The 17,611-nt window shown below is 34.9% G+C and overlaps 1 protein-coding gene across 2 annotated transcripts in view; it reads left to right on the top strand.

The window, feature by feature from the left end:
• LOC105218392 (uncharacterized) overlaps positions 1 to 17,611 on the top strand; it is a 218,049-nt gene that overhangs the window by 42,418 nt on the left and 158,020 nt on the right. The gene's annotated exons all lie outside the window — the stretch shown is intronic.

Below are 17,611 nucleotides of genomic sequence, written 5' to 3'. Positions count from 1 at the left end.
CATCATTCCATTTATTATAACGTCTCTTGAGAACTCGATTCCGATACCTTCCGCGAGACAATATATTCTATTTAGATCCAATTTGAAGAATAGATACTTTGAAAATCTGTTCAGATCCCAAAAGCAGGGCACGGGAATGCGTTTCAATCGGAGATCCAAAGCGACCTTTTTTCAATTTCTGTCCCGAAACATAGAGACAATCTTTCCAGAAGAATTGGTATTCAAAATATCACAGCTGACTGAAGCTGCCGGGATTTCTTGAATTCCCTTCACTCCTTTTCATTAAGGTGGGAGTTAGACTTCGACAACTCTCCCTTAAGTACTCGATCCAGGCATCCCAAGTGTTCTGGGTATCGAAGAGAGTTACATATTGTCACGCAAGAACTATTCTAGATCCTCTTTGAATATTATGACGTCCTTTTTGTTAGGAGATACTTAGGGCTATTCCCCAGAACCTCATATCAGGTTTTGAAATTGTTCCCAGCCTTACTACTGATCGCACTATATTTTAATTCAAAGACGCGGGACTCATCTATTCGATCTTATTATCTTCCACCTGTGTTAGAAACTTACTTTATTTAGCTATTCTCCCGTGTTTAGCTGTCCATCCAGGTTGTTACGATACCTCTAGTGCCTTAGATGTATTCCATTAACACACCCTCCGCCATACACTCCGTTAATTTAAAGTTTTTACTTCCCAGACAGCAAAATTCACTGACTCAGCGTTTGCTAAACGCGAAAAAGTTGCTGACTCAGGAAGACTCGTACACACGCGTACATACATCCCAGTCAACCCGGCAAACAGCCAGGCGTTCATTAAGAGTTTGTGCATTTAAGGAAAGTTCACGAGTCAAATACTGCACCGTTGGAGACATTTCCTCATACTTTACTCTCTGTGTGTGTGTAATGTTGTGCGTACGCTTTCCAATTGCCGGCACAACAACAAAAAAATACACATCAATTTATGCGCCAAGTGAAATGCATGCAACATACAACTTGTCTCAATGAACTCTTCCACACCCACTTCCACTCGCACCCGCGCTAAACGTTGGAAACTACAATGCGAGCGACGGAGTCTTCAGAACTTCTTAGACGTTGTTGTCGGACGAAGTCGTCTCTTTTTGTCGTCATCAAATTGTCGCACTCGAAAAAGTCGCGTCGGTGGATGCGTTGCGCTGGTTGGATGGAAGTATATTGCATTTAAAAAGCTGCAATTTTTTTTCGCTGATTGTCATGTTTATTAGTGGGTATGTCTCGCTGGCTGTGTTTATATCATGCTCGTTGGTCTGCTGGAAAAAATGATGACTACATTGCTCTCGGAAATGTGGCCATCAATTTTGTTGTTGTCTTTGCAGTTTTGGATCTTGTGTGTGTCTTCGTTGTCTTTCCATTTTAGTGTTTTGTATTTTTGTTTTTGCAATTTCTCTTTATCTTTTTGTTGGTTTATCATATATGTGTATATGGTATATACTCTGCTGCGATTGATAGCCTTGCGCTGTTGCTCTTCTCCTTGTTAGTGATATCAGCCGTTTTTGTTGCACCGAGTTTGGCTGTCTGCTTAGTCTGTTGAATGATGAAACAATTTGGTTAGCTATGGAGTTGCAGTGGAGAGGGAAAATTATATTTAAAATGGAGTTAAGAGTAAGCGGTTTTCAAAAAGTGACACAAAGTATAGAAATAAGAGACTACGACAGCACTTTCGAGGTCTGAAGTCAAAATATGGCTGGATTATGATTTACTTTAGGAGTAGGAATTTATTAGACAAGTTAGAGTTTCTAAAAATCGTAACTGGAAACCGAAAAGATAACAATTTTTCTTAGAAAGAAATGATACCCCTTCAAAAAAGACTTAACTAGACTAACTAGATTAGGGAAAGTTATAAAATACATTCAGCCACATATTTGTAGTGATTAGAAATCTCAGTTAGGAATACCAAAAATAGGTTCCTTGTCTATCAGCCTGAGTCTGAAAAAAATGCGACTAAGCTGGGGTCAGCGAAAGCTATGATTTCTGGAAGGACTCGGTAAAAATAAATCTGATGAAATACATTCGAAGTAGATATTGGAACGCTTAATGAGCGAATGAAATGGTTCCAAGTAAAAATAGGGGTTCAAAAAAGGCCTAATCGGACGAAAAGGGTTTCAGAAAGTTAATATAAACGTTTAACCAATTCATAAGTTATTTAAAATTATCAGGTAAAATACCGGGCTTAGGTTATTCATCTGTCAGTTAGGCTGAGTCTGAAATCAGTTGAACTTAAGCCAGATTTCTCATCGAAAGCAATGATTCCACGATCTGAGAAGATTCAAAAGCTACTAAATCGAACAAAATAGATTCAAAAAATATTAGGAAAATGTTTAACCACTTTTATGTATCGGTTAAAATTCCCTATGAAGCAGAAGTAAGTTCCTAATCTGTTGGGAGAAGCATGAAAATTTGATATTTGGGCTGAGTCCTACCTATAACTGCGAACACTTCCTCTTTCTATTATAAAAAATATTGAAATAAATACGATCTAAACGCGTTTCCTCTACTTGATAAAGTTTTCTTATTATTATTTTTTCCAATTCTCCGATATCAAGATTTTTCTTTATTTATTTTTAGTCGATTTTTGTTTTTTTTAATTTTTGAAATTATATATAACTAAATTTTAAATATAATTTTTTCAACTAAATTAACCTCTCTATTCTAAACATCAGCATCTCATTAATAATCCCCCATATACTTTTTATTTACCCAAATACTTCGCAACTTCCCGCGCTAACATTTTTTAATTAAGCACATGTAAATAAATGATTTTGTAAATTATTTAAGCAAACAGTGCGCGCCATTGTTGTTTTTTTATCTCTCCACTTTTAGTATGCTTTTCCAACTTTTTTTTCGTAGCTTTTCCAAAGCAAAGTTAATAAATCTTGTTGGTGCAGCAGCAGCAGCATCATTTTGAACAACTAAGAAGACGACCATTCACTCCACTGCCATGTGTTTAGCTTACCCTCAAGTTTCTTCACGCTTTCTTTAAAGTAAACACTCCCGTGCATCTTATGGCACAAATGCATGGTTTGTGCTGTTTGTGTACATGTCCATTGCTGTCAAGTTGCCGTCATTCGCGTGACAAACGTGGCACAACATTGATAGATTAAATGTCAACCGAATCACAGATAGCTGTGGAAATTTATTGAATTCATTAGCGTTAGTGGAGGGAAATTTCGGGGAATTTAATGTGTGGCTTGAGAAGGTGAAACTGTTCGTTGGTTGTATGAGTGCAATGTATGATATTTGAGACTGATTTATGTCCATGTTATAGTTTGGAAATATTTAAATTACTTTAGAGATATATTGATTATACATATTTTTTTATAAAAATGCATTTTATTAATCAAATTTTTCATCTCTTTTTACTTTCAGGTAAGTGTTCTATGCAATCTGATCCACTGAAGACGAAAATTTTTTGGAAAAACAAGTAAAATTTATCTTAAAAAATAGGGAAAACTGCGAAAAAATTAAAATAAAAGGGTAAGCCATTTTATAGCCAGAGGGTAAACCTTGAACAATTCTGAAAAATCGTTTCTGCGATATTTTGGCCCTTTATAGTTTAATTTGAATACTTTTTAAGACAACGTCAATCAAGTGACCTCCTATATTGGCCAAAGAAATCAATTCTTTATGTTAGTCTCTTCCTTCTTCTCTATAGCCATGATATTCTAATGAGTGTCTACCCTGTGTTCGTCAGTGATCCGTGGATTGCTGGAGTCCAGTTTGCTTTTCAAAGAACTCCATAAAAAAGTCAGTGGGAATCAGATACCCAAGAATTTTGTGTGAAGCTAAAGGGTAGGGAGGCTAAGGGACCATCGATACTTGGTTTTGATTGACCCTAAAGTGTTTTGTAGTAAATACTGTACAAAACGTACGAATACGGATAAAAGTAGTCCTGGTTGGGGAGCATCTATCTAAATATCTATAGCATCTAACAAAATTATACTTTTTACGTCATAAAGAGACACAGAAAACAGTTTGAAGTGTTTCCATATATAAGTCACGGTCTTTCCCAGCTAAATTAGGCTTTGTTCTGATTTTATGAAATGATTTCGTTCGTCTACCAATACACGTCTCCAATTCTCATCCAATTTATGAGTAATTTTTTCATTACTCAGTAGTGTCTATCTTGGATTCTTTAAATATTAAAAATGTATACCATCATTAATAAATAACTTCAAATTCAGTTGTTGTATGGTCGTTTTCTTCGTTAAACATTTTTAGCCTAAATATATGCTATATCAAATGAAATTTGCTTACATCTTTCAATACAACTCAATACAGATTTTTTCGTTAGACGACTATATAGGCTAGGGCATTTATACTGATCTTAGAACCTACTTTATGTTATAGAAAACAGACTTTTTGCGCAGCTAATTTTTAAATAAATTCTGTAAAACACAAATATATATGGAAACATCGACATTTTTGCACGCACTCACTCAACATCTGCCGCCCCCAACAAGTGCCCGCAATAAAATAAAATAAAAAATAATATTAGGGAACCACTGAAAGCAAAGCATTCTGTGAGATGTGTCACATCAGCACATTTGAAATGATTGCATAAAAATTAATAAAATTTTAGCACCCACTTTGTGAGCATAAGAGAAGAAGTAAAGCGTACATAAAATGAATTGTCAACAAACGAGCAACGGAAGACGAAGAAATAAATATTTTACATAAAAACAGAAAAAATAGAAGAAAAAACTGCAGCACGCAAAAACAAACAGTAAAATCAGCAGAGAGCTTCACGAAAAATCACTGCCAGAGATCGAACGCTGGCGATAACAATTTAAGAAATTCGAGCATCACTGTAATCCGAGAGCAGTCAACATTAAGTAGGTGAGCACACACACCAATGCATATACAAATACTAGTCGTAACGCTTCAAAGTATGCATGCAGCACTTGACTTGTATAACAACAGTAAAAAGAAAAAGCAGGCGTGTTGCAGCCACTGCACAATGTAAAGTGGCCAATTTCGGTGGCGACAAGTGAAAAATACACATAAAATTTAATATGCGAGGGAAAAATGCCACATAAATATCTACATGACTGCGTATGTGTGTGTGTGTGGGTGTGCGTGTGAATGCTGCGGAAAGTAACAGGAAATACTGCTGTTTTTCTTCAATAATTTTCCTTTGCGTACACGCTACGGTCCATTGGCGTTGACGTTGTCGCTTTGTGTGCATAGGAATTCGTTGACCATCCGGCAGATGGACGAGCGAGCATTTCATGTATTTATTGTTATTGACGACATTTTTTATATATTTTTTGTGCGCCTTTTTTTTGCACACTTTGCTGAGTAATGTGAGCAGCAATGCGAATTCAATTGAATATCATGTTTGCCAGCGACAAGTGTGCGCTGCAATGTATGTAGTATGAGCGACGTGTGCATGAGTAGAAAATGAAAATTGCTGTGCAATATCAATAAAATGGCATGCGAGAAGTACAAAAAAAAAATAACTCACATATTCTTCGCCTTCATTGCCATCATCTGTGGCAGCTTCAACATCAGCATAACCATCAGCGTGCAATGCGTGAAAGCATCACGAATCGTATTGGCCATTGTTATGTGTAGCACACTTGCTTATAAAATAAAAAATAAAATAATACACTTACATGGCATGGCTTGGCGTGCGTTTACAATTCAAGTTGTTGGTCGTCAATGTACAACGCATTAAAGCAAAATCGCACACAATTCCCTCTTTTTTTTATAATGAAAAAGAAAGTATCATCAATGCGCTTAAATGACCATTGAATGGCTTTAGATGGGTGTGTGTGTGTGCAAGTAGACATAAATAAATCGACAAAAAAATCGTATTGATTCACATTTATAGCAATGAAATTGCAGACTCTTGCAAATCATTCCGTCATTCCGTTGTTTAAAGTATGGCACCAACTCTTGTTTGGGAATTACAGCTTATGGAGGTGGACCCTGTAGGAATGTTAAAATATTGTTAAATGTTATTTTTTGTTGCCTTTGAGACATATATTAATTTTTTTATTTTATAAGTGATATTAAAAATGACTGGTCCGATTTTGGTCCGAAAATAACTAGTTTCAATTTAGTGTCTAACGGAGTAGTAAAATTTTGAAATCGCAATTAATGGCATTATTTCTATAAGAAACTTGGTTAGTACGTTATTGGTTCGAAAATAACTAGTTTCAATTTCATGCATAACAGTCTAGTTCGTTTCCGAAATCACAATTAACGACCTTAATTCTATGGGAAAAGTATTTAATTCTATAATAGTATAGTTTTTTAACTTCTAGTTCTCGATTTTTAATAGATTTTCCATCCTCTTCTGTTAAATTTTTCCTACGCGGCAAGCATATGTGTTGTTCATAAGTCAGCAATACAGAGCAATATTATAGTGAAAAAGCAATCAATTCGCATTAGTGTCAATTGATGCGATTGGTGCTTAATCAAAGCGGCGAGTCACAATATTTTAAGAGTCATATTGAACTTTCGCAAAATTTTGTAATAAAAGAAAGTACTTTTGTTTGCTTTTCTTTACATTCGTGCGATTTTTTGAAGAATTGGCTTCAGACTTACTTAATATTTTCTAATAAGTACCTTTAAAATTCAATTAATCATATTTATATTAATTTCCTATAATGCATGCAGCACAAAGCACAACCACAAACAATTATGCGCTGTAATTAGTTTTGCAAAATTTCGTTAAAAGTTCTAACCAAAAATGCAAATTTCATGGTTAAAAATAATTAAAATTTAAATACAGCTCAACTGGTATAAGGTTAAATACAGTTATGTGGTAGAAGGTTGACACTTGAAAATGTTCAACTAAAAACTCAACACAGTACCAACATGCCACATGCAACACGCTGACAGTGACATTTGCCGCACGAATGTGTGTACAAGTGTCACCAGTTCGGGTAAACACTGAGCGTGCAGACCACTGCTACTTAATTTAGTCAACAAGAACCACAACAACAACAAAAAATAATAAACTACAAAAGTGCCTAAGCACTTGCAACACACGTGGTATATAGCGTATTTCGAAATTTATGCACATTAGTTAGCGTTGCCCACAGTAAATGCCAAGCGTAAAAGTAGTATCAAAAATAATTAAAATATCTCAGGACAACAACACGGCAAGCACTCAAATGTTGGTACCTGCATTTCGTAGTTTCATCTATGCGTGAGTGCTTGCAACAGACACACATCAAGGATATGCGTTTGGTGAGTGCTCTTCCACTGCCCACCATTTATATATTCATTTTGATGAGTGCAAAGCAAATAAGCTGCTGTACTCGAGCGTATACGGCCACTCAACGGTGCAGCATACACATTCGCGCCACGCCACAATTAATTGAGAGTAAAGCGTGGCTCAGCTGTTGGTTTGGTTATTTGGCTTATGGCATCAACGGCCAGCTACTGGCTTTGGTATAACGGCTAGCGGCTTGCTCAAATGAGCGGCTTAAGTTGTATATCTGCAAGCGCTGTGTATTCCACGTAGTAAAATGAAGCAGTACAAAGTTTGAGGCATTATTTAAAGATAATTGTTGGTTTCCGCTTTGATTTCTTATAAGAAATAAAGCTGAGTCACTACCGTAGATTACATTTTGATAACAATTTTTTTTGAATAGTTTATGTAGTTAAACACATTTTTTGTGCTATTTATTAGAAAAACCAAGCAGTGAATTTTCGAACTAGTTACAAACGTGTTAATTAGTAACTAGTTACTTTTGGACCAAATTTGTAACTAGTCTAAAACAGTTTAAAAACAGTTATAAAATTATAAATTGTAATACTTACTTTTAATACGATATTGAACCACATTTTTGAAATGAGGTTGCTCCATTCCAGCTACTTGTTTTAATCTCTGTACAGACACTCTTATCAAAATGACTGCATTAATGCATACACGTATAGAAAAATTATCTGCATACCGCCACAAGGGCGCACTTATTTCTATTTACTCTTGGTGACATTTAAATAATTTCTCTAGTGTTGGCATTTTAATTATTAAATGTGCAACACACACCAATACAAACATACCCACACACACGGCTAAAAATCCAACTCCATATAAAGTAGACACATCCGTGTAGAAGCAGAAGAAGGCCGGGTGACGCCAAAACCAACTACTGGTGTGTATGCTTACAGCAGCAGCGCATGAGAGACATTTAAAAAGATTAACCAACAACAACAAACTACAAAAAAATGCTGAAAAAAGTAGCACGAAATGGCTTCAAGTGCCACCTTTTGCATACAGATGTGCCCCGCCGCTGCACTCACAGTACCCACTCACTTATTTGCACCCACACACTCGTACTCCTATGTACAATCATACGCACAGTTTGGTTGATATTTTAATTTGAATGTGAGGCCAGTTATCCGCATGTGTGTGGACAGCTAAGCCGCACACACGTCAGTTCCGTTGCCACTCAAAATGTATTTGTACGAAAGTGTACTACTTATGTATTTGTGTAGGTGCGATGCTCAGCGCAGTTGGGTAGATCTTTGTGTGCGTAGTACCTGCAGTTCTTTATATAAATATACAATTATATATGCAACTTTGCCTGTGTGCGTGCACATCCTGCGGCTGTGAAGACATTAAACACTGTCAACAGCACGTTTTTAATTCACCGGCATACAGCAGCAACAGCAACAACAACCACATGCGCTACAAATACAAAGGCGAAAGCGAAAAAAAATCTCACATAAAGATAAATGTATATCGTATAAATAGCAGGCGGACTCTGCGGCACAGGATGAGCGTGTTAAAGTATGTGACAGCAACAAAATTTAAATCCAAGTAAACACACTTGAAACGAAAGTGAAATGGAAGTGAAATTAAAATTGTTTGCGTTACAGGATGTGTGGAAATAGAAATATTATTAAAGTTGGCACTAAAACTATGGCGCAGGTGGATTTAAGCGTTGCTTTTGGGTGAAATTCCCGACATAAATCATTTCATTTCAAATATTATAACTCTCAATAGTATATGGTCCATATTGTCCTGCCATATTAATTTGTATCCTGACTCTAAAATCGCATATTTTCTGCCTCTGAGTAACACTTTGAACTTCCTGTTTTCCTTATCAAATCATGAAATGATTAGTTTCTATTTTGTTGTCTTTTTAATCTCTAATTTCTTAATCTTAAATCCAAATCTGAGTGTAGAAGAATTACTTCAAATATGATTTAAATATTTTATGTATTTTCCGAAAGAATTATAATAAATCAAATAAAATTTTTTTTTATTGACTTCGTTCTAAATAGCTAACCGGAAGTGTTACAAAAAGTTTATATTTTGCTTCTTTTACCAATCACAATAACAATATCTGGTTTCTTTTTGAGAAAATTAGTGTTTCACTTGTTCATAAAATATATAAATATCTTCAAACGAAACACTTCCTTGTAAAGAGCATTTCTTTCCCACAACAGTAACCATAAACAGTAAACCATTTCTTCGAAATCCAATTATTATTCATAGTATTAGGTGTTCCACTTGTTCAAAACGTAATAAAATAGTATACCTATATGTATACTAAGTAGTAGAAAAGTTCCAAATTCTATATTGAACTGTTATAATTAATTGCTTCTACAAAATTTACCATAGAAGCAGTTCTAAGTAGTGCTCCACTTGTTCAGAAAATATATTAATATTTTCAAACAGAGCTCTGCCTTATAAAGAACATTTCTTTCGCTTCAAACATTAATCATTTGTTCGAAAACCAGTCATTTTCATTGTTCTGAGTGTTCCACTTGTTCAAAAAGAAATAAAACATATACAAATTAGTGTAATTATGATTATCCTCTGCATAGTACAGCTAAATTTATACAAAATAGCAGACGAGCAGTTCCAAATTCTGTATTTTACTGATTCCAAAATTTATTGTTCGAAATTTAGTTTAATTTAGTTCCAAGTTGTGTTCCACTTGTTCAGAAAATAATGAAATAGTGGTTTACTAAATGAATGATGAGTGTTTCAAAAGTTCAATGGATTTTTTTTATTTTATTGATAAGTTTACTCAAGAAAAAATTATTAATCAATATATGTTCTGCCTTACCATTGTTAAAAGGCTACTAACTGCTGTTTTCAGTTCATAAAATATTTCGAACATCATTGAAATGAGGTAGTACTGAGTGTTTCACTTGTTCAGTAAATGGTTGGCTTGAAAATTACTGACTACAAATGCAATAAAGTGTTTGATTAACACTAAAATAAATCTACGGTAGTGTTCCACTTGTTCGCTTAAAACTAATTAAAAATCCTCTTTTCAAAAATTAGTGTTTCATAAGTTCAATTGAAGATTGAATTGATTAGAGAAGCGTTAATTAACTTTTTCCTGTTGCATTAACAGAATTAAATTAGCAATTAACTGTTTTGTGCACAAAAAGATTTGTGAGTTGTTGAAATGATGAAGCATTTGGGTATTTCACTTGTTCAGTAAATATATTACTTGATCATAACTCACTATAAATGAAATAAAATTTTTAGATTAACTCTAAAACAAATTTAATAGCCTTTTTACACAGGAGCTAATTGATCAATTGACAGGCTTTTGCTCGATTAAAACGCTTATTAAGTTCGATTTACCATGCAAATTAAAAATCTTCATTAATTTTTAATTGAATTTTAATCGATTTGAAATTGAAATGCAACTCTGCGACAAAGACGTACGATATACGTCTGCGAATGGCTGAATTTTTTTATAAAAAAAGCTGCGGTAGATGTCGCTGCTAAAAATATTACTCAGCTGATGAAACTTACCAACTTCTTATGAAAAGCAAAAACAAAAACGTATAACAGCTGATCGGTTATCGAGTAGCCGGCAGTATAAAAAAGGGTTTCTCAATAAAAATTTTAATTTATCTATTAATTTGGTTGTCTAAAAACGCTAACAAAACAAGTGTTCCACTTGTTCACTTAAACAATATTATAACTGAAAACCACTAAATAAATTAAAATTTTTATAAAGCATTCACTACATCATCGCTAACTTATTACCGTTATTTCGTCTTAGACCAAACTTATTATTCTTCACTCTTTTACTTAAAATAATTACCAAAAATAAGCGAGTAACCTCAATTAAAAGCACAGATTTGAGAATTTACAAACAGCATCCTGTGAGAGCGCACATACTTGTTAATCCTTTCGAGTGTCGAAAGGGGTGGGCGAGTGAAAGACAAAGACAAAATCCTTAAACAATACACTATGCACTATGGAAAAATGTTGGCTTTTGCTCCATTTCGCTTTTAACAACACAACAACACGCAAATGACTTGGCTTCAACTCTATCTATGAATGTACATAGCCAGCTACAATAAACAACTAGAAGATCGCAGGATGTGGAAGCTAGGCAAAGAAATTAAGCGAGAAAAAAACACGCTGCAACGGAAACTACACAATGCCAGTAGTTGGGAAAAGCAGGTGCGATTGTTGTTGTTGCTGGTGTTGCTGCTATGTGCGAAAGGAAGTCACAAAGCCGCAGCAACAAAAATAAGATAACAACAACAATTTGCTATTTTAATGAAAGAGAGTGCGCTTGTGTCACTGGTGCTGGGATTGTTTTGGTACCTCCACAAGCTGGTTGGCAACAAAAGTCTGGAAAGGCAAAAACAAAAGCGAAAACAACAACAATTGCAATTAGTTCGAAAAACTTAGCGTTGACTTAACATTATGTTTGCAGTGCTATCAACAATTTGTTGTTGTACTATTGTTGTTGCTGCTGTTGTTTGCTGTCAACATACTTATGTTAGCAGTCTGCTTAGCGTGTAGTGCTCCAAATGAAAGTGTTTTGTTTTGTGAGCTTTTTCTCTTTGGTTTTTTTTTTTCGGTGTTTTTGTTAGAAAAATAGTCTTTAGGGGCGAGTAGACTAAATTTTTTTGTTGTTGCCACAACTGTATTATATATGTTTCCTTTTTTCGCTAAATACATTTTATAATCTCTAGCACTTTTCATTTGCCCCGAAGACTGGCTTCAGTGCGCTTCGTGTCGTTGTCGTTGTCGTCGTGTCACACTTTAAACTAGTTTCGCTTATTTCACATTAAGGCGCATTTCCTCAAACACACACATACATGTATGTAAATAAATAAGAAAAGACAAAAGACTGCAGCAGCAGCATAATAAGAACTTCCATTTCGCACTCGTAAAACCTTCGCTACTATCATCTGTCTTTTCGCTATAAAATTGCAGTCAACACACAAAGGTGAGATAATTTCGCTCCAGTTTCATTTGCTCGTGTCACTACCGCCTTTGCATGGTTGTTGTTGTTGTATTTCTTTTTTTTCTGACTTTTATGTTTGCAATTTTACAATTTTATACCTTTGCTGGCCGTAAAGCGACGCGGTTTGATGCACGCTTTACTTTGTATTTGTATTTGTGCGCATTGCTTGTGGCACAATTTTCCCCAAACCGAAATTGCTGGATTTTTCAGCTTTCAACTTTCAGCCTTCAGCGGCTTGCAAGCTTTCATTTCTCTTTTTTTCTTGCTTTAAATGTTGTTGTTTTTGTTGTATTTTTTGTTGTTGTATACTCTTTTTTTGTTGTATTTTTGTACTCTGTTTTTGTTGTTGTACTGTATTTTTGTTGTTGTACTGTATTTTTGTTGTTTTTTCTTCCGTTTTTTTGCAAATCTTGTTTTGCTTATTCTCCTTAACGCTCGCGTTGTGTAATTTTTTCACCTTTTCTCTATTCGCCTGCGCTCGGGTGTGTGTGTGTGTGCGTTCGCGCGTTGCTCGTGTGCGCCTTTGTGTTTGAGTTTTCACAGATTTTTGTGACTTTTCCACATCTTTTATCTTACCGTGCATCGCATTGCGCGCGAAACGTTTTCATTCTCACACATGTGCGATGAGCGTGTGCTGTTCCGCCACAGTTGACAAGCGGCAAATTGGGAGCAGTAATGGGAAAAAGCTAGGTGAGAGTTTGTATTCTCGCTTGACATATATAGTCTCTATGTATTTGTACATTGTTTGTTCTATAAAAAACGTAGATCTATTTACCGTTTAAATATTGTAGACACATTTAAATTTGAAGCTTTATGGCATGTGTTTATGTACTAGCTTCGGTTTAAACACAGAATATCACATTTGAACTTAATTAGACATTTTGTAACAGAATCCTATAGATCTATTCAGAAATCAATGTTTTTATCTTGAAATAATGTCATTCTTTCCAACTTCTCTGATTCAAAAAATGTTGACTGAAGATCTGTGCTGAAAAATCACATTTTATACTAACAGAACCAAAGGGGTCTCTTTGAATAATGGAATTTTGGAGTTCAACATCTTTATTAAGGCGTTTTATTACTCTTAGGGTTCCGATCACGTCAAAAAAGGGGTCTAAATACTTTCCGAGCCGAGGATTTTAACGACTTGAGTTTTAATTCCAGATAGAATAACCGAATTTTGAAGTACCACATCTATTTAAGGGTTTTGTCACTTTTAGGGTTCCGATCACGTCAAAAAGGGGTCTAAATACCTTCCGAGCCGAGGATTTTAACGACTTGAGTTTTAATCAAAGATAGAATAACCGAACTTTGAAGTACCACATCTATCTTAAGGGTTTTGTCACTCTTAGGGTTCCGATCACGTCAAAAAGGGGTCTAAATACCTTCCGAGCCGAGGATTTTAACGACTTAAGTTTTAGTCCCAGATAGAATAACCGAATTTATGAGTTGCACATTCTTTTAAGAGGTTTTCATCACTCTAGTTTGCGATCACGTCAAAGAAGGGGTCTATATACCTTTTTGATGAGTTCCGAGCCGAGGATTGAGTCTTAATTCCAGATAGCTTTCCATTTATAGCATTTATTATATTCTAGAAAGCAAATCATTGTCTAAGATGGCCGACAAGGATCTCCATAGCTTGGTTCGGACCATTAGTAGTGCCTTACGTCACATTTTAATCTATATTATTATCACGTAATTTTGGTAGTATCTTTTATTTTACGAAATTTATAAAATTACTACTTCAAGAATATTAATATTAATTAATTCTTTACACCTAATTCCATCCGTCACGCTTACACTAAACAAATAGTACTGCTATTCAATAAATACCGTTAAATTAGCAACACCCAGTTGTAGTCTCTATATAAAAAAAAAATATTTAATTTCACGCTTCACCTGTGCTCCACCGCAAATAACACCAAAAAACCGAAATAAAATCGCTAAAAACGCTACAAGTTGCCCTGGTTACCCTTAACCGAAGATTTGCTTAATTTTTTCTTTCTCATGTTGCTAAGCTACAGTTATTCGTATCTCGTATTCTAAACCTACGCTTATACATACGAGTACATATAATTAAGCCAAATTATTACTTATTTTTTTCGTCTATAAAAGACCAACAAATTAGACACCACCGTGTGACTTCGTTCGGCTTCGCATAATGAATATGCGACGCCACATGACACCGGCGCAACAACGACGAAATTAGACCAATGCCAATGCCCCCACAAAAGGCTGTTACACTTGCGTTACAAACACGAACTGTTGTTGTTGCGCTTGCGTTACCTGGTTTCGGAAATGTGATTTCATAACATTCAATTCTTCAGGCGTGTCGCTTACTTCAATAATTACAGAGTTTAGTCTATTACTCATGCGCGGCGGTACTTAGAGACCAACAACCAGCTTAGCCATTAGTATCATCATCTCAACATCATTATGATCATCATTAGCTTCGCTTGGCTATTGCTTTAACATAATTAAGTATCAATTTACTGATTGGTTATTTCAAGTTGTGTGCCGCACGTTATTTCGGTATAATTTTTTTCATATTTTTCCTCCGACTGATTGCATAGAGAATGACTAATTAACCGTAATCAAATGGTTGTGTTGGTGTTTTTTATGCGTTAATTATTTTTTTCCTGTGTTGTTTTTGTTTTATTTATTTATTTTTCTTCAATTTTTATCTACTTCTTTCCATTTAGGGTCTGTTCTTTTAGTTTCTTGATTCGTTCTCCACTCAGGTTTTGTTGTTGGTTGGATTTCCTCTATATTTTGTTTTAATATTTTACCATGATTCTTGATTAACTTCAATAACACCTGCTCTCAGCAAAACCAAAAATTATTATGACATTATTTGTCTTTAAGTTCGGGAGGAAATTAAAAATATTCCATTAGCAACCCATTTACGAACGTAGCATTTTTTCTTTCGAAAGCTGGACTCCTTAGCAAGCCTTTTCGTTCAAATCGCCTCGTCTTTCTGAACATTTCCATATAAATGTATAACTTTATTGCCCTTTATCGACCTAATTTCCCAAAAATCTGATGCAACATGTTACCAAACTGGTATAAAGTGGTATAACTATTATATTATAACTGGTATAAATTTCACACACTGCACAAAACAACCGATATCATGTTAAAAAAGTGGTATAAATTACTCTACTATAACTTGTATAAAGTTAACTTGCCATGTAACCACATTTGCCGTATTACTAGAGTGGTATAAAGTTGATTCATCACATAAAACAACCTTCGAATGTCTCCAAAGTGGTATAAACAACGCTACTATAACTGGTATAAAGTATATTCACCACATAAAACAACATTTTTCATGTTGCCAAAGTGGCGTAAACTACTCTTCTATAACTGGTATAAAGTTCACTCACCGCTTAATGCTACCTTTGTCATCTTGTTTTTGTTTTCTGAAAATAGTCTTTGTTTTTACTACTCCTACAGCAACAACAGCTGCGTGTCATATACATTATAGCGCTTTCTGCAGACTATAGAATCAGTTTCTCTTTTAATTTTAAAGAATCTGTGAAAAGAATTAAACGTTAAACGAAAACGCTTTGTCATTATCGACTTACGTTATGCATATTTATGTAAGCTGAGCTATTTTTATTAAGAAAAATATCACATTATTAATAATATACAACGTAATCAGAAAATTTACATGACAATGCCGACCGGCCGTCCATGTGTTTATTGTTGGCGGCGTAAGGTAGCATTTGCTTGGCGAGACAAAAGTCTTTTGTAGTATACTATTAATAATGGGCGCAGATTTTACGAGCGAAACGCAGAGGTTACAGACTACTGCAGTGAAAAACTGTAGCCCCACTACGGCTCTGCTTATATACACATCACTACATTTCTTCATATATTATATTATATACATGTAGTTGAAGTTCGTAATTTGATTACAACCAAAATTCCAACGTCACTTCAGCGTTGCTTACAAACAAACAATATGCAAATGACGCTCCAGCAGTAAGAGACACACTTCCTACCGTTTGCACGTAACGCTGAGACGCTACTTGGCGTTGATTTTTGGTAACACCAGTAATGTGTAAGCTGTTGTTGTGTAAGCTCAGGGGAGAACTTGAAAGAACTCGACGAGAAATGTGTATGAAAATACAAGAAATAAAATCAAAAATCTCAAGTTTCTTAAGGTCACGCAATCACGTTATAACTAGGCAGTTGTGAAGAAAAATATGCAAAATAGTAGTGAAGTAGGCCCTCAGTGATAGGTGGTACCGATGTTTTATACCCAACGCTTGTTGATAGTGATATGATTTGGGGCTCTCTTATGCCTTAGACTGAACTTTTTCATTATGATGTGATAAGAATTTTGAACTTTTCAATTTTTTCTCAATTTTATACCAAATATAAGATTTTAATTTGCCTTGGAATGTGGTAGAAGTGAGACTTTTTGGTCAAATTTTTGGAAATATTTGTCCAATAAAGTATCCTGATGCGTATCCCCGAACAATTTTCCGTCCCTTAGAAGTGGTTAAGTTCTCTACCCATTTGCTAAGGTCTACACCATAGTCTGATACGATAGCTGAAATGAAAGAGAAGGCATCATCAGTGACTTTGCTACGTTCGTTATAGAAAAAATACTGAAATTGTACTCGGAAATTTAAAAATAACTGTGAAATTGTAGAATCTTCGTTATAATCTGACTTTGAGAATCATAATATTAGTCAAGTTCTCAACCCACTAGCTAAGGTACATACCTTACTCGGTATGACACAACATTTGAAATTTTCGAACAAAGATGTAGATTGAGGTTATGTCTTAAAGAAATATGTTAAAATTAGATTTCAAAAACAAAAAATTTGAAATTTTTGAACAAACATCTAGATTGAGGTTATGTTTTAGAAAAATTTGTAAAAATTAAATTCCAAAAAATTGGGACCACCCTAATGCCTATAATTATATTCTTCTCTACCTCTTGAGTTTCGCAGCATATTCTTTTCACAATTCTTTTTCAAATTATTTCGTCATATCCATATAAAATCATACATACATATGTACCCATGTCATATTATTTTGATCTTCCTTCTTAACGCGTTGTTGCTTCTTCTTCATATTCACTAATCTGTTTTTTGTCTTTTTAATTTTATTAGTTTATTCACATTTGGTTGACCTGAAAAAGCGTTATATTTCGACGACCGCACATAGCTGTTGTTGTTGTGTTTGGCCAACTACCTTATACCACAGTCACTACAACAATACACAGCGGAACACCTGCCACCGGCAGTCTCTTGGCTATTTTGTTTTGCTTGTTTCCTCCCTGTTCTCGAGTTGCTTGAGCTGGCGACAAGCAGCTAAAGAGATTTCTACTTAGTTAGCGCTCATCTCAACTGCTGCGG

This window comes from Zeugodacus cucurbitae, chromosome 3 (genome assembly GCF_028554725.1).
Source record: "Zeugodacus cucurbitae isolate PBARC_wt_2022May chromosome 3, idZeuCucr1.2, whole genome shotgun sequence".
Lineage (NCBI taxonomy): Eukaryota > Metazoa > Arthropoda > Insecta > Diptera > Tephritidae > Zeugodacus > Zeugodacus cucurbitae.
Note: the sequence above shows the minus strand (reverse complement) of the source record. Positions and strands in the feature narration are given on the sequence as shown.